Below are 15,721 nucleotides of genomic sequence, written 5' to 3'. Positions count from 1 at the left end.
CTCGTTTCCAAACGACTTTTAAGGTCGTTTGCCCCAAATACCCATCAAGGGCGTTTTTGTTAACCTTGCCCCATCCTTAACAACAAAGTACTATCTTGCATAAGTAACCAATCCTATCACTTAGCTACAATTCTTAATCACACCTACCTTGCTCGGATCAAAGCTAAGATCCGTTTAACACTTCATCGATATCATACCATTCATTCCTATATGACCTCAATTATCATACTTAGTTTAAGTTGCACATAACTTCACATAAACAACTAAGAAGTAATTACGGAAATTACTTACCTTGTGCATCCGTGCTCGTAACCGCTTCCTTGCCTCATCTTGACCCGTTAGCCTTCGTGCTTGGCCCATGCTCGTGTGATTCCAATTCTTTCATGTCGCCATGCCATAATCATGTTAGTATTCATGCTCATTCAAATTAACACATATTTACCTATTCTTATCAACATTGGCTTTTACTAACATGCATACGACATGATTTGTCAACCATAATATTTAATATCTTCTAAATCCAAATTCATTATCACACATAACACATAATCAATGCTCACTTAATTATACTTTCATAACTCTACATTCGACAACCGTATTGTTCAACATTCACACAATCAAATTATCATCTTACATATGTACACGACATAATTCCAACATTATCACTTATCAATAAACTACGCATCTCACATTCGTACACATTTGCTCTTAATCACCATAAATCAAGCGCATAAAGTACATGGCGAGCATCACATCATTGGTGCATAAGGTACAAGTTCCTAATGCATAATTTTACCAAACCATACATTCAAATCCGAATTCTCATAATGACTCTACCCTAAGCATACTTAACTTATTATTTTGCTAACGGCTACACCATAAGCACCTTCTATACATAATTACCCATAACCTTCATACAATTTCACAATTTTGCTCTCTTAGGCATTTCATCGAACACTTGGCGGGTGTACTACTAACAAAACATTATGTACAAGCTTTTAAAGCGTGATTCCTACTAATTCTTCACATAACTTATTCACAATCAATCAAGTTCATAACAATATTTCGTCCTAACTAGGAACACATGATTGTGACATCAATTAGTCATAACAAGATCATCAACAACAACCAATTAACAAGTAGAAACCTCAAAATTTCTAGTCATTCCTTGACATGCAAGTGGGTTTTGCTTAAATCCATGTTCTTATTCAAAATTAAACATCTCTTGATGTCTACAAAACTATGGCAACCATCATTCATACTAGATTCATCATTACATTCACGAATTATACTAAACCCACTAAATCAAACATCACCAAATTGCAAAATTCGACTTACTTGATGTAGGAAATACTTAGGTGATCATTAGTCCATGTTCCTTCTTGAATTTGAGCTACAATTAACACCTCAATTTGGTGATCTTCATGATTAGGGTTTATGAACCTTCAAGGAGTTCCTGGCTCCTTCTCGAACACACGTACGTGTGTGTGTATTTGTGTGTTTATTTTACATATATTAACTCAACTTTCTTATTAACCCACCTTTAGTCCCTTGTGTTAGCCACTAAAGCACAAATGGGTACAACTTTAGTCATGTAGTACTTCTAACCACACACACACTTAACTAGTTAAATAACCTAGTTATTCATTTCGTGCCAAGTCATATAAGAACACATGGCAATTATAAACATTCGGGTTTTGGGATGTTACAACCGAATTTTACACAGAATCGCCACCTTGTCTATTCCACATAAAGGTATAAATACAAGGCAAAACCCGGACTTTCAAGACAAACTAGAAAGCCCGGACAAACAACTAACCAAAACACAGACTTTTGTCCAAAACAAAACTCAGACAAAAACCTAGTCTAAAGCTTGGACAAAATGTCCAAGGATAAAGTTGGGACTAAGTTTCACTACATGTACAATAAAGACCCTACAGAATGGGAGACATGCACTTATCACCTAAAGTGCATTAACAACAAAGAAAGATTAAACACTGAAATATGCATAAAATATTACACGCTACAATTAACACTTGCTAGGATATTGTAGACTCTGGCCTTCTTCCATGCAATTTCATTCTTTCCTTTGTTTTGCAGATCGGCTAGCATGTCGCAGATTTTCTGATCCTGATTCAGTAGCTGTGTGATAAACTCTTCTGCATTGTTCTTGAAATCAGATGGAGGAGAGTGGAGGACTTCATCCAGCAATCAAAGAATTCCCTCTCAAAGTCCTTCAATTTCGTCACCAAAGCCTTAGAATTTCTAAAAAAGAATGATTTGTGGTAGAAAAATAGTCAAATAGAGAACAATCTAAAAGTGCATGATTTGTGGTAGAAAAAAATAGTCAAATAGAGAACAATTTTTGAACTCGTATGAAACAAAACAATAAAAGAGTCATCTTAATTAAAGGTCAAGAGATGATTTTGCTATTCAGATGACCACTGTGGATGATGAATTCTGATGATGAAATGTATCTAACGTGAACAAAATTTCCTCAAAATTAACCCGAAAGGCCAAAAGTTAAAAAGTCCAATTTGGATTCTTTGACACATTTCACACGCCACTGAAAATTCAATGTCACATTAACATACTTCTCTCTATATATACATGTTAAAATCTAGCGAACACTTTTAAGGTAACTTATTAACGCTCTTAACCATATTAAAGTATGTCTATTTCTTCATCTCCTTCAGCCCTTTATCATAACAAAAATTTGAAGAAGGAAGTTATTCGTAACATGGTGACCTTCAGTCCTAGTATATGGGGAGATCAATTTCTCATATATAATGAGGTTTATGGCTTTTATATCACTACTTTTTAATAATAATATGAATTAGAGTAAGTGATTCGGGTTGGCATTTTTTAACTATTTCGTTCGTCTGTCTGTTTGTCGGTGTAGAGAAAGGATCTTGCTTGTGAGGAGCAACGGGCTAGGGAACTAACAGAGAATGTAAGGAAAGTGCTAGTGATCAAAGGATCAATAGAACCTACACATCATATGAAATTATTGGAACTTATTGATTCAGTCCAACGCCTTGGTGTAGCATATCATTTTGAAGATGAAATCGAGGAATGCTTAAAGCATATTTATCTTACGTATGGGGATGAGTGGATCAACGAGAATAACCCCCAAGGCACTTTACTTTGGTTTAGACTTCTGCGACAACAAGGCTTCAATGTTTCAAGTGGTATTGTATTGTTTGCAACTAGTTATTTATATGTTTTCATATAGATTAAATGCACAGAGTAGGCTAGAGTGAAACAAGTCAAACTGATCCAAAGAGGCTGAAAGTTGCCTGTGCGTATATCATGTGTGTGCAAATTTCAAAATTAGATTGTTTTACATCGATCAAGATCTTTTTTTCTCTATAATTAACATAATATTTTGTGAAAGGCTCAAACTATTGGCACACCAAAGGTGCCTATTTGCACACTTTAGAGTTTATATACGCTGCATATAGACCTATACGTAGCGTATAGGGGCGGATCAATGTTAAAAGAACGGTTCCCAGGAACCCATTGATTTATAATTTTTAGCGAAAACCTATATAAAAAATTCAGTAGGAACCCATAAATAAATTGTGAGTGAACCTATATCACAAAAATGTGTAGTGTAAGATTGGTTTGATGCGCCCTTTTAAACTAACAGATTACAAGTTCAATTCCCGCATTGCTATATGTACCTTTTTTCTGTTATTTTTAATTGTCAAACCCATATTATGGTTAGTTAGTGTGTGGTGTAACTAGTTTTTTAATTGTCAAACCCATATTATGGTTAGTTAGTGTGTGGTGTAACTAGTGTTTTAATGTGTTAAAACATACAATTTAGTGACCCATACATAAATTTTAAGTGAACCCATATAACAAATCAAACTTGGTTTGAGCTGGCAATGAGCTTTTGTTTTGGAGTAACAGGTTGTTAGTTCGGTCTTTTTGTTTGCCTTTTTGAAAACTTTTTCTTTTTGAAATTGAATAGAAAAACCTATTGGATGAACACTAACATGTATAAAATTCCAAATTCCTAATCTCTAATCGAAAGGGTTATTTTAATGTTATTAGTAAATTCATAGTTATAAAATATGAATACTTTATGCAATTTGTCCTAAATTTAGATTTCTAATACTGTATTGTTGGAGATTATTTAAGACTATTGTTGTGATTCCTTTTTGTTTAATTGTCAGTTAAGTTTTTTCTCTCCTAAATCTATATTAAATTGCACCTCCCAAATATTAAATCATGGTCTCTCCATAAGAGGTAATTCCTCTTTACCACTAGACCAAAGCCAAATTTGATGATTATTTACATAAGATCAACCCACAAACTGAAGCACAAGTCACTACTCTGTTTTTAAACTCTACAAAATAATGAAAGTCCCTATTTTGCACTTTTAATTTTTGAATCAATATGTGACCAGCTTTACCTAACTCGAGACTGATTGATGTGATCTGACTCGACTCGAATTTTTTGGTTGTGAGAAATTTGACCCAAACCGACCCGAAATTTTAACGTTGGATGTTGAGAAATTTGACTACTGAAAAAAGGGAACCCATAGGAAAAAGATCCTAGATCCACCACGGCGTATAGGGTTGCATAAAAATCAGTGTCCGACTAAGTTCAGTTCTAGCCTGGCTGCTCTTATACGCTGCGTATAGACCTATACGCAACGTGTATAAAGAGTCAAAAAGATAATATTGTATAAATGTTTCTTAAAAAAACCCAGGGGTAAAACGGTCTTTTTTTTACCAAACTTTCCCCACTTATACGCCACATACAGGGCTATATGCGGCGTATATTAAAAAAGACTAGGGGTAAAATTGTATTTTTGACCCTTTATATACACTGCGTATAGACCTATACGCTTATACAATATTAATCGTTTTGGTAAAGTTTTATATTTTAAATAAATAAAAAAGTAAGTATTTCTTACAAACTTTTTAATACAACATTAATCATTTTTATACGATAAATATCGTATCGTATAGGTGTAGTATAGGTCACGTATTAACCTCTTATATGCCTATAAGTATGATATTGTATCGTATAGTGTAGTATATGTCATGTATAGGTGTAGTATTGTATAGTATAAGTCCCGTATAACCCTCGTATAGAACTATAGATGTAGTATCGTAGGCATATACATGACTTATAAGGGACCTATATGAGACTTATATTACACTATACGATACGATACTATACTATACGATACGATGTAACACCTGTATAGGCCTATAGGTGTAGTATAGGTCTCGTATAGTACTATAGGTGTGGTTTAGGTCTCGTGTAGGCCTATAGGCATATACAAGACTTATAGGGAACCTATATGAGACTTATACTATACACTATACAATACGATACGATACGATATTATAGGATACTATACAACACCCGTATAAGCCTATAGATGTAGTATAGGTTCCTTATAGGCCTATAGGTGTGGTTTAGGTCCCGTATAGGCCTATAGGCACATACAAAACCTATAGGAAACCTATACGAAACTTATACTACACACTATACGATATGATACTATACGATACGATACTATAGGATACCATAGAACACCCGTATAGGCCTATAGGTATAGTATAGGTCCCGTATAGGCCTATAGGCATATACAAGACCTATACGAGACTTATAATATACACTATACAATACAATACGATACTACATCCATAGGCCTATATGAGGTTTATATAAGGCCTATAGTGTAGTATAGGTCCCGTATAGGCCTACAGGCACATACAAAACCTATAGGGAACCTATACGAGACTTGTACTATACATTATACGATACGAAACGATACAATAGTATAGGTTACCATACAACAATCGTATAGGCCAATAGGTGTAGTATCGGTCCCATATAGGCCTATAGGCACATACAAAACCTGCAGGGAACCTATACGAGACATATACTATACACTATATGGTATGATACTATACGATACAATACGATACAATAGTATAGGATACCATACAATACTCGTATAGGCCTATAGGTGTAGTATAGGTCCCATATAGGCCTATAGGCATATACAAGACCTATAAGGTCGGGATCTATACGAGACTTATACTACACTATACGAGGTTTATACGAAACTTATACTATACAATACAATACAACACTTAAAAATGTTTTTTAATGTACTAATTATCGAACTTTGCTAAAACGATAAATAATGAATAAAATTGTTTCCTAAAAAATACATCCTTTTTAACGCTATGTATAGGCTTATACGCGGCATATATAAAGGGTCAAAAAGAGAATTTTGCCACAGTTTGCGATTAAAAAAACTACCTTTTATATACGCTGCATATAGGCCTATATGCATCGTATATAAAGGGCCAAAAAGGCAATTTTATCCCTGGTTTGGGCTGCGTGTAGCCCCCTATCCAGGGGTAAAATGGTCTATTTTACTATACGCCGCGTATAGCCCTGTAAGTGGCATATATATGGGGCAAGTTTGGTTAAAAAGGCCATTTTACCCCTGGATTGGGGCTGTACGCAGACCAAACCAGGGGTAAAATTGTCTTTTTGACCCATTATATATGCCAGATATAGGTCTATACGCAGCGTATATAAAGAGTGTTTTTTTAGAAACATTTATACAATATTAATCGTTTTAGTAAAGTTTTATAAAAAAAGTTTTCTTTTTTAAATAAATAACAAAGTAAGTATTTCTTACAAACTCTTTTATACAAAATTAATCATTTGAATACGATAAATATCGTATCATATAGGTGTAATATAGGTCACGTATTGACCTCGTATAAGCCTATAAGTCTCGTATAGACCTCGTATAGGCCTACGGATGTAGTATCATATCATATAATGTAGTATAAGTATCGTATAGGTCCCCTATAGGTCTTGTATATGCCTATAGGCCTATACGGGTGTTGTATGGTATCCTATAGTATCGTATTGCATCGTATCGTGTCGTATAGTATAATATCGTATAGCATAGCATAGGATAGTATAGTATAGTACAGTAGAGTACAGTAGAGTAGAGTATGGTATGGTATGGTATGGTATGGTATGGTATGGTATGGTATGGTATGGTATGGTATGGTATGGTATGGTATGGTATGGTATGGTATGGTATGGTATGGTATGGTATGGTATGGTATGGTATGGTATGGTATGGTATGGTATGGTATGGTATGGTATGGTATGGTAGAGGTGTACAAATCGTTTTTTTTTTGAAAACCGGTTACGGTTAATAACCGGTCTGGTTATAATCTACAAAAAAAAACCCAGTTATTTAAAAACCGGTTTCGATTAATAACCGGTTTTAACAGGATGAAATTATAACCGGTCGTAACCGGTTGTAACCGATTATTTAAAAAAACCGTTTTTTTTGTAATCAAATAATAACCGAGATTTCAAACCGGTTAAAAAAACCGGTTAACAAAAACCGGAAAAAAACCGGTTCTGCAGAAACTTGTAGAAAGTTCATAGAATATGTTTTTTTTTTTCATTTTTTTTCAGCTTTTTGGGCTGTTTTCTTCACAATTCAGCTAGTTTTGTTATTTTTTGAAGTGTAAATGCAGTTTTTTTATACAAAAACTTAACAATAAACTCACAAAAAGTTAAAAACATAATAATATCATTAAGTCTTGGAACAAACGGTTGTACATAACAATGAAATACGAACGATAAACGTAACAAACGAAATGCGTAAACTTAAACTATTAATCCGCAAGAACGTCCACTAATATATATATATATATATATATATATATATATTTAGTGGAACTACAATAGTAAAATATATCTTGAGAAGCCTCGTTTAATCTTCTTCGCCCGAACCCGAACTCGAACTATTACGTAGGAATTCATCTAATTCGGCTTCTCCGTCAGTCATTGGGGTTGTCAATTCGGCTTGGACCTCGTCCTCGTAAACTTCGCCTTCGTAATCTAATTCTCCCTCGAGTGAGCGTGTGTCTTGACATCTCTCCGCCGCATCCAAGTAATCTTTCAAGCAAATCGACATCTCAACCGCCATCGGTGTTAGTCGAGTCCTCCTTATCGAAATCACCCTACCACGAATAGAAAAGACACTTTCCGAAGCTACCGTGGAAGCTTGGACCGTTAGTAAATCTCGGGCCATTGTGGCTAAGATCGGAAATTGATCTTCCTTACTTTTCCACCAAGCCAACAAATCAAAATATTTAAAGTCTTGTGAACTCATCATTTGTAGAAAGTTCGACCACCATACCGACCGAGTTCACTACTACTAGTGTTACCACGATGCATTTGACTTGACTCATCATACAATTGGTTATAAACATACAAATCTTGATCTTCCATACTTGAACCTTCACTGAAAGCGGCGTTTCTCACTGACTCGTGAATGTGTGACGAGGTTGTACCATATTTTGTTGCATAAACATCAAATAATTTTGAAAGTTGATCGTTGAAACGACATTTTGCGGCTTCACCAAAGTTTGGTTCTTAAGGGGTGTTTAATTTCAATTGGTGTGCAATTTTTTCAATCAAAGACCCGGTTCCAAAAATATTATAACAAGGGTTTAGAGCGGCGGCACAAGTGAAAACCGCCGGTAGTTCTTTAAAATATTGTAACAAATGCCACTAAAATCAATAATTAGGACGATAATTAGCCAATAAGAAAACCCTAATTAAGACACCCAAGTAATTCTGCACTCGCCCTAAAAATTTTAGAACAATCAGAATCAGGATCAGGGCCCTAAAACTCGAGGGGGGCAAACCCTAGTTTAATATTTATCTAAAAGTAACGTTGGGATGATCTGATTGGCCAATTTTAATAACTCAGCCAAGCTAGTCCCGAGCTAGGCAGCCTATGAATTAGACTGCTTAGCTTACGGACCGCAAGGGAAAGGGCTTACGGTCCGTAAGCGAGTCCCAAAAATTGCTATAAATAGCCGACATTGGCACTTAACTGTTGAAGTTGAAACGACGTATAAACAGTCTGTGTACGTCGAGTTTAGGCTGTTACACTACAATTAAACACACACGAATCACGAGGTGCTGCCGCAATCAGGGTAATAACTCGATCGCTATTACGATTCAACGTCCGATCGATTATAACTATCCAACGATTGTCCGAGTGCTGCTCAAATTGAGCTTGTACTTTGTTATTCATTGTGATTTCAACTTGAATGTTTGAGTGTTGTTCGAACTCGGACTATGCTCTGTCATTCGTTGTGAATCCATTGGATTGTTAAGTATAGCACTTGATAATAGTTGTGAGGGTTTAATCTCGTGAATTGACGTAACTGCTGAATTAGTTACTAATCTCGTTTGTGTGTGCATTGTTATCTAAATTAGGTTAGGAGGCTAATCAGTAAAGCTTATACTCTGCTCGTAAATCTGCAATGTGAGTCATTCTCTTTTTATCAACTGTTTTACAAAACTCCAAAACTATTTTCAACGTTATAGTTACAGTGATTAAGTCTATGTAATCACCAAGTTACAGCCGGTATGTGGGGTTTTGTATACATTACTTATTTCCCGTCACACTTGGACAAACGGGCGGCCAAGGGGTGATCTGACCACAGTTATAGACACCATTGGACAAATGGGCTAGCCAATGGATGGTCGAGTGAAAAATACTGTGGGTAGTTGGGTTGATATCAGAAACATTGTAATCGCTCTTAATACTGTGAATTATAACTAACGTGTTGTTTTTAGTAAACTGAATGATCCACTCAGTATTTCCCCGCTGACAAAACCTTTTTCAAACATGTTTCAGGTGATATGTTGTGAGCAAGAAAAAGTGAAGTGCAGTGAAGCACTCCCAGCTTAGAAAAGTGGCTCATTGTAAATAAATAAAAGAAACATGTTTTGATAATAAAGATCTCCCAGAGAAATCACATTATTGTAAATTATGGGATTTATTCCCCAGTTATAAAACGGGCAGTTTTAATTTATTGAAAGATCCTGTTTTAAAAAGACTTCCGCTGTCTCTTAAATTAAATACCGCAGGATTTCTGTCCCGCGGCTCCGGAAACGGGTAAAACCGGGTCGGGGGCCGTGACAGAAATAAGGTGGTATCAGAGCCACTGTTTTAAGCTTACTGATTAAGCTCACTGTTCTAATTGATATAAGCCTATTATAACTTAGGAAAATTTTATTTGTCATTCTGTGACTATATGTGCATTAACTGATTAATTGCTAAAATTACAGTATGGGAAAACAAAAGATTTCTGCTATCTATTGCAAATTAGATAGTACACCTAAAGAACAGGGAACCTCTTCCTCCAAATCTCCCACTGAGTTAGAGGAAGGAATCTTTGTCCGTAAGGCAAACTATGAAAACCCTCTTACCCCGGAGAAAAGAAACTCAATTCTTAGAAAGGGTCAAGAGAAAAAGAAACCCCAAGCCAAGAGAGTGAGATTTAACCCCGAGATTCAGGAAATTAGCAATAACCCACCAGGGGAAAATAACCTAGATGAAAAATGGGCAAATTTGTATCTGCTCGCCACCGTAGCAGAAAATGCCGATCTTTAAACTCTAAATCTAGAAATAAGTACTTCCCAGTAAATAAATAAATAAATAAATAAATCTGAGTATGTTTTGTTTCCTGTTATGTTGTACAAATTAAATGTGCAATAAAAATGTTTATTTGTTAAACTTTGTTCCAAAGTTTTAACTTAACATTTTGTGCATTTTGCATATATGCTGCCCAGCATGAATGAGATGTCGGAAGCATTCCAGAATCTCAACCTCTATCCTGTGCCAATTGAAGTCTCCCACAACTTCACTAGTTACATTGCTGACATAGAGGAACCGCTGGAATTCCAAGCTCCACCGCTGGAAAAAGCAAAACCTAAAAAGAGGAGAAGATATGTAGGGTGGCGAAAGGTGCGCAGAAGGAAACCTAGGAGACTCCCAAAAAATAGAAAACCCTGTGAGTGTGAACAAGGGAAAGGAAATAGAGACCGGAGAAAATTCCAAATCAGCAGGGCCAGAAATAGGGATAGACCTAAAGCAAAAGGGAATAGAGATTGGAGAAAGCTCTAAACAGTCGGAGGAAATCACATTCCAGGACGAAATAGACCGCCTACTGGATAACTGTGATATACTAGAGCCTATCAACGATAATCTCTTCTCTTATCCTGCTACAGCCCAACTCCCAATAAACCTAGGACCAGCTATTCCAGACCCATTAATTCCCACACGACCGTTAGGCCAAATGAAGGAATGGTGGACCAACGACTGGCAATTCCAGAATATAGTCAATAGTCCCTATAGTTTTCTCCCACAATTTGACCCAGAACCTGTCCCTAATCCGCCAATAAGCCATGAAAATTTAACTGAAATGCGTCAGTTTGGTGAAGAACTGATAGGCACTGGGAATAGGATCAGGGAAATAGGGGAGCAGATATCCTGGAAGTACGACGAGAGGGAGCGTCGCTACTGAAACTGCCAGTGAACCAAAAGATAGGATGGGTGAAGAAGTTTGTTTGTATTATAACTAATACAGTAAAACTAACTCTGTAAAATGGGCAATAAAACAATGTAAGATAAAAAGCGTGTATTGAAGCAAATATAATATATAAAACAAAACAGAAGTCGAGGCATCGACAATTTTGGTTATATTTAGATGTTGTGATAATCTATGTGTTTATCTGTGTTGAATTTGTTATCAATAATTAGACACTAATAATTTCTACTAATTAGCAGATGGAAAACGCTAATAGTGAACCAGTTAATGAAGTAAATCAGTCTGAGCAAAATCAGGAAGATCAATATCTAACTAGACAAGATGTCGAGAACTTTATTGCTCAAGGGATAGTCAATGCTATTCCAGAAATCATGGCTGCTGTTCAGAAACCTGCCGAACCACAATTAATTCCTACTAAACGTACTCCGGAAGATAACGGCAGTAACAGCATAAATGGAGGCGGCAATCATGACAATCATGATCCTCAACAGGCCCCACTCCCTAAGAGAATAAAAGCTGCAACGCCTGGTTGCACTTATAAAGAATTTCTTGCCTGTAAACCCGCAGAATTTGCAGGTAATGAAGGGGCAAGTGCAACACTGCGTTGGTTAGAGAAAACTGAGGCAGTAATTGCAATAAGTAAATGTACTGAAGAAGATCAGGTTATGTATGCTTCAAACCTATTCAAAGAAGGGGCGCTAGAATGGTGGAACACGGTGCTACAAGCAAAAGGAAGAAGGGTGGCCTATGCGATGAATTGGGAAGAATTTAAGAGTCTTGTAGAAAGAAAATTCTGTCCTGAATACGAGAAGGAACAAATGGCCAACAAGTTCCTGAGCCATCGTATGATAGGGGTAGACTGTCAAGGATATACTTCGACATTCTTCGAATATGCGAGAATGGTACCTTCCCTGGCTTCGCCGGAACCAGTACTCATTTCCCGTTATATTTGGAGATTAATCGGAGAAATCCGTAACATCGTTAAAGCTGCGAGACCACGCACAATTGACGATGCTGTAGAATTAGCCAATACCCTAACCAATGAACTAGTCCGCATAAAAGAGGAAGACCGAAAGAAGGAATTGGCTCAGAAGATTACCCAAGGATTTCGTATGGGTAATAATACCAATAAATTCAAGAAAAGAGGAACAGGGCAATCCTCGGCACCTTCTTTTTGCAGAAATTGCAAAAAGAAACACTATGGACAGTGCAACATAATTTGCAACTTCTGCAAGACAAGAGGACATCGGGAAGAAGACTGCAGAAGGAAAACAAGAGTCTGTTATAACTGCCGAGAAACAGGACATTTCCAATCTGAATGTCCTAAGTTAGCCAGACCAGCAGACAATAAAGATAAAACGGTCGACGGAACAACTAAGAAAAATGCACGTGCATTCCAACTAACTACTCAAGAAGCCGAACTCATTCCAGACGCGATAGCGGGTACGTTCTTAGTACATAAAGTCCATGCAAAAGTATTATTTGACTCTGGTGCAAACCAAAGTTTTATTAATACTGCATTCTGCCAAGCCCTTAACCTACCCTTAACAACCCTTAGGCAGATTTATACAGTCGAAACGGCAGAAGGGAATTCTGTTAACATAAACAAGGTTTTGCAAGAAGGAGAAATAGAACTATTAGGTCATAAGTTTTCTGCAAACCGGTTACCTATGAATTTAGCCGGATTCGATGTGGTGTTAGGAATGGATTTCTTAATTACCAACCATGCTCGAATCCTGTGTGATAAGAATTCCATAGAAATCCGTACCCCCACAGGAGAAGTAATATTAATTACAGGAGATAGACCCCGAAAGCCATTGAAATTCATTTCAGTAATGAAATTGGCTAGTTATTCAAGGAAACAAGAAATGGTGTATATGATTTCTGTAATCATTAACACTAAAAGTAAGGAACTCCAAGACATCCCTATAGCTTCAGAATACCCAGATGTCTTTCCCGAAGAATTACCTGGGTTACCACCAGATAGGGAAGTAGAGTTTAGAATTCATCTAATTCCAGGTACTACACCAATAGCTAAGGCACCTTATCGATTAGCTCCCACCGAAATGCTAGAATTAAAGAAGCAGTTAGATGAATTACTAAGCAAAGGATTTATACAACCTAGTTCATCCCCTTGGGGTGCACCAGTGTTGTTTGTGAAAAAGAAAGATGGGTCGATGAGAATGTGTATCGATTATAGGGAATTGAATAAGGTTACAATTAAGAATCGATACCCACTACCTAGGATTGATGATCTTTTTTATCAATTGCAAGGAGCTAGGTATTTCTCTAAGATAGACTTAAGATCTGGATATCACCAGCTAAAGGTGCAAGAAGAGGACATACCTAAAACTGCTTTCAGAACTAGGTATGGTCATTATGAGTTTACAGTCATGCCCTTCGGATTAACAAATGCTCCAGCCGCATTTATGGACATGATGAATAGGATCTGTAAACCATACTTGGATAAATTTGTAATCGTGTTCATTGACGATATACTAATTTATTCCAAAAGTCAGGAAGAAACATTGTGAGCACCTGCATGCACTCTTAACCTTGTTAAGAAAGGAAAAGCTTTATGCCAAATTCTCGAAGTGTGAATTCTGGCTGCAGGAAGTACAATTTTTAGGTCATATGGTGAATCACGAAGGAATTCACGTAGATCCTGCTAAAATAGAAGCAATCACAAAGTGGAAAGCTCCACGAATAGCTATGGAAGTTAGAAGTTTTCTAGGCTTAGCTGGATATTATAGACGATTTATTAAAGATTTCTCTAAGATAGCTGTTCCTTTGACTAAGCTAACCTGTAAAGCCGTTAAGTTCGAATGGGGATCTAGACAAGAGGAAGCTTTTAGGATTCTAAAGCACAAATTGACAAATGCTCCAATCTTAGCTTTACCCGAAGGACTGAGGATTTTGAAGTATACTGCGATGCTTCAAAATTAGGATATGGATGTGTGTTGATGCAACGCAAGAAGGTAATTGCGTATGCCTCTAGGCAATTGAAAAAGCACGAAGAGAATTATACGACTCATGATCTAGAATTAGGAGCCATAATTTTTGCCCTTAAAATTTGGAGACATTATCTGTACGGAAGTAAGTTTACTTTCTATACAGATCATAAAAGTTTAAGGTATATATTTGGGCAAAAAGAGCTAAACATGAGGCAAAGAAGGTGGATGGAAGTTCTAGGTGATTACAACTGTGACATTCAATATCACGAAGGGAAAGCGAACATAGTCGCAGATGCTTTAAGTCGTAAGTATCATGAGAAGCAAAGGCGAGTCCGTGCTCTTCGGTTAAATCTACAATTAGATTTAATGGAACAATTGAAGAAAGTTCAGGAAACGGCAATCAAGGACGATGCCGAAGGAATGAAAGGTTACTTAAAGGAATTAGAACAAGGAAATGATGGAATATGGAGATTCCACAAGAAAAGAATCTAGGTACCTAAACAAGGAGAATTAAGACATAAGATTTTAGAAGAATCTCATAAGTCTAGGTATACCGTACATCCAGGAAATAATAAAATGTACCAAGATCTAAGAAATAATTTTTGGTGGATAGGAATGAAAAAGGATATAGCCGAATACGTATCTAAGTGTTTAACCTGTTCACAAGTTAAAGCCGAACACCAGAAACCATCAGGACTACTACAACAGCTAGAAATGCCTGTGTGGAAATGGGAACTCATAACAATGGATTTTGTTACTAAGTTACCCAAAACCAGAAAAGGCAATGATGCTATTTGGGTAATTGTGGATCGATTAACCAAATCAGCTCATTTTCTACCAATGAAGGAAACCTTTAGCATGGAAAGGTTAGCCAAGTTGTATGTAGATGAAGTAGTATCCTTACATGGAGTCCCACTCTCCATTGTATCGGATAGAGATAGTCGTTTCACTTCCCGTTTCTGGACAAGTTTCCAGGAAGCAATGGGAACTCGACTTAATTTAAGTACTGCATATCATCCTCAAACGGACGGACAAAGTGAAAGGACGATACAAACCTTGGAAGACATGCTCCGAGCGTGTGTAATCGACTTTGGTGGTAATTGGGATAGCCATTTGCCATTAATTGAATTCTCCTATAACAATAGTTATCATTCGAGCATCGAAGCTGCTCCATTCGAAGCACTTTATGGACGCAAGTGTCGAACTCCCGTATGTTGGGCAGAGATAGGAGAAAGTCAATTATCAAGTCCAGAGATTGTGCAAAGAAACTACTGACAAGATATCACAAATCAAGGAAAGACTGAAGACTGCTAGAGATCGTCAGAAGAGTTATGCTGA

The 15,721-nt window shown here is 36.7% G+C and overlaps 1 pseudogene; it reads left to right on the top strand.

Moving 5' to 3' along the window:
- Nucleotides 1–2,671: 2,671 nt before the first annotated feature.
- Nucleotides 2,672–15,721, top strand: part of LOC110923648 — a 48,562-nt pseudogene continuing 35,512 nt past the window's right edge.

Source organism: Helianthus annuus, chromosome 17 (genome assembly GCF_002127325.2).
Source record: "Helianthus annuus cultivar XRQ/B chromosome 17, HanXRQr2.0-SUNRISE, whole genome shotgun sequence".
Taxonomy (NCBI): Eukaryota; Viridiplantae; Streptophyta; class Magnoliopsida; order Asterales; family Asteraceae; genus Helianthus; species Helianthus annuus.
The sequence above is the reverse complement of the archived record's forward strand: the minus strand, read 5'-3'. Positions and strand labels throughout refer to the sequence as shown.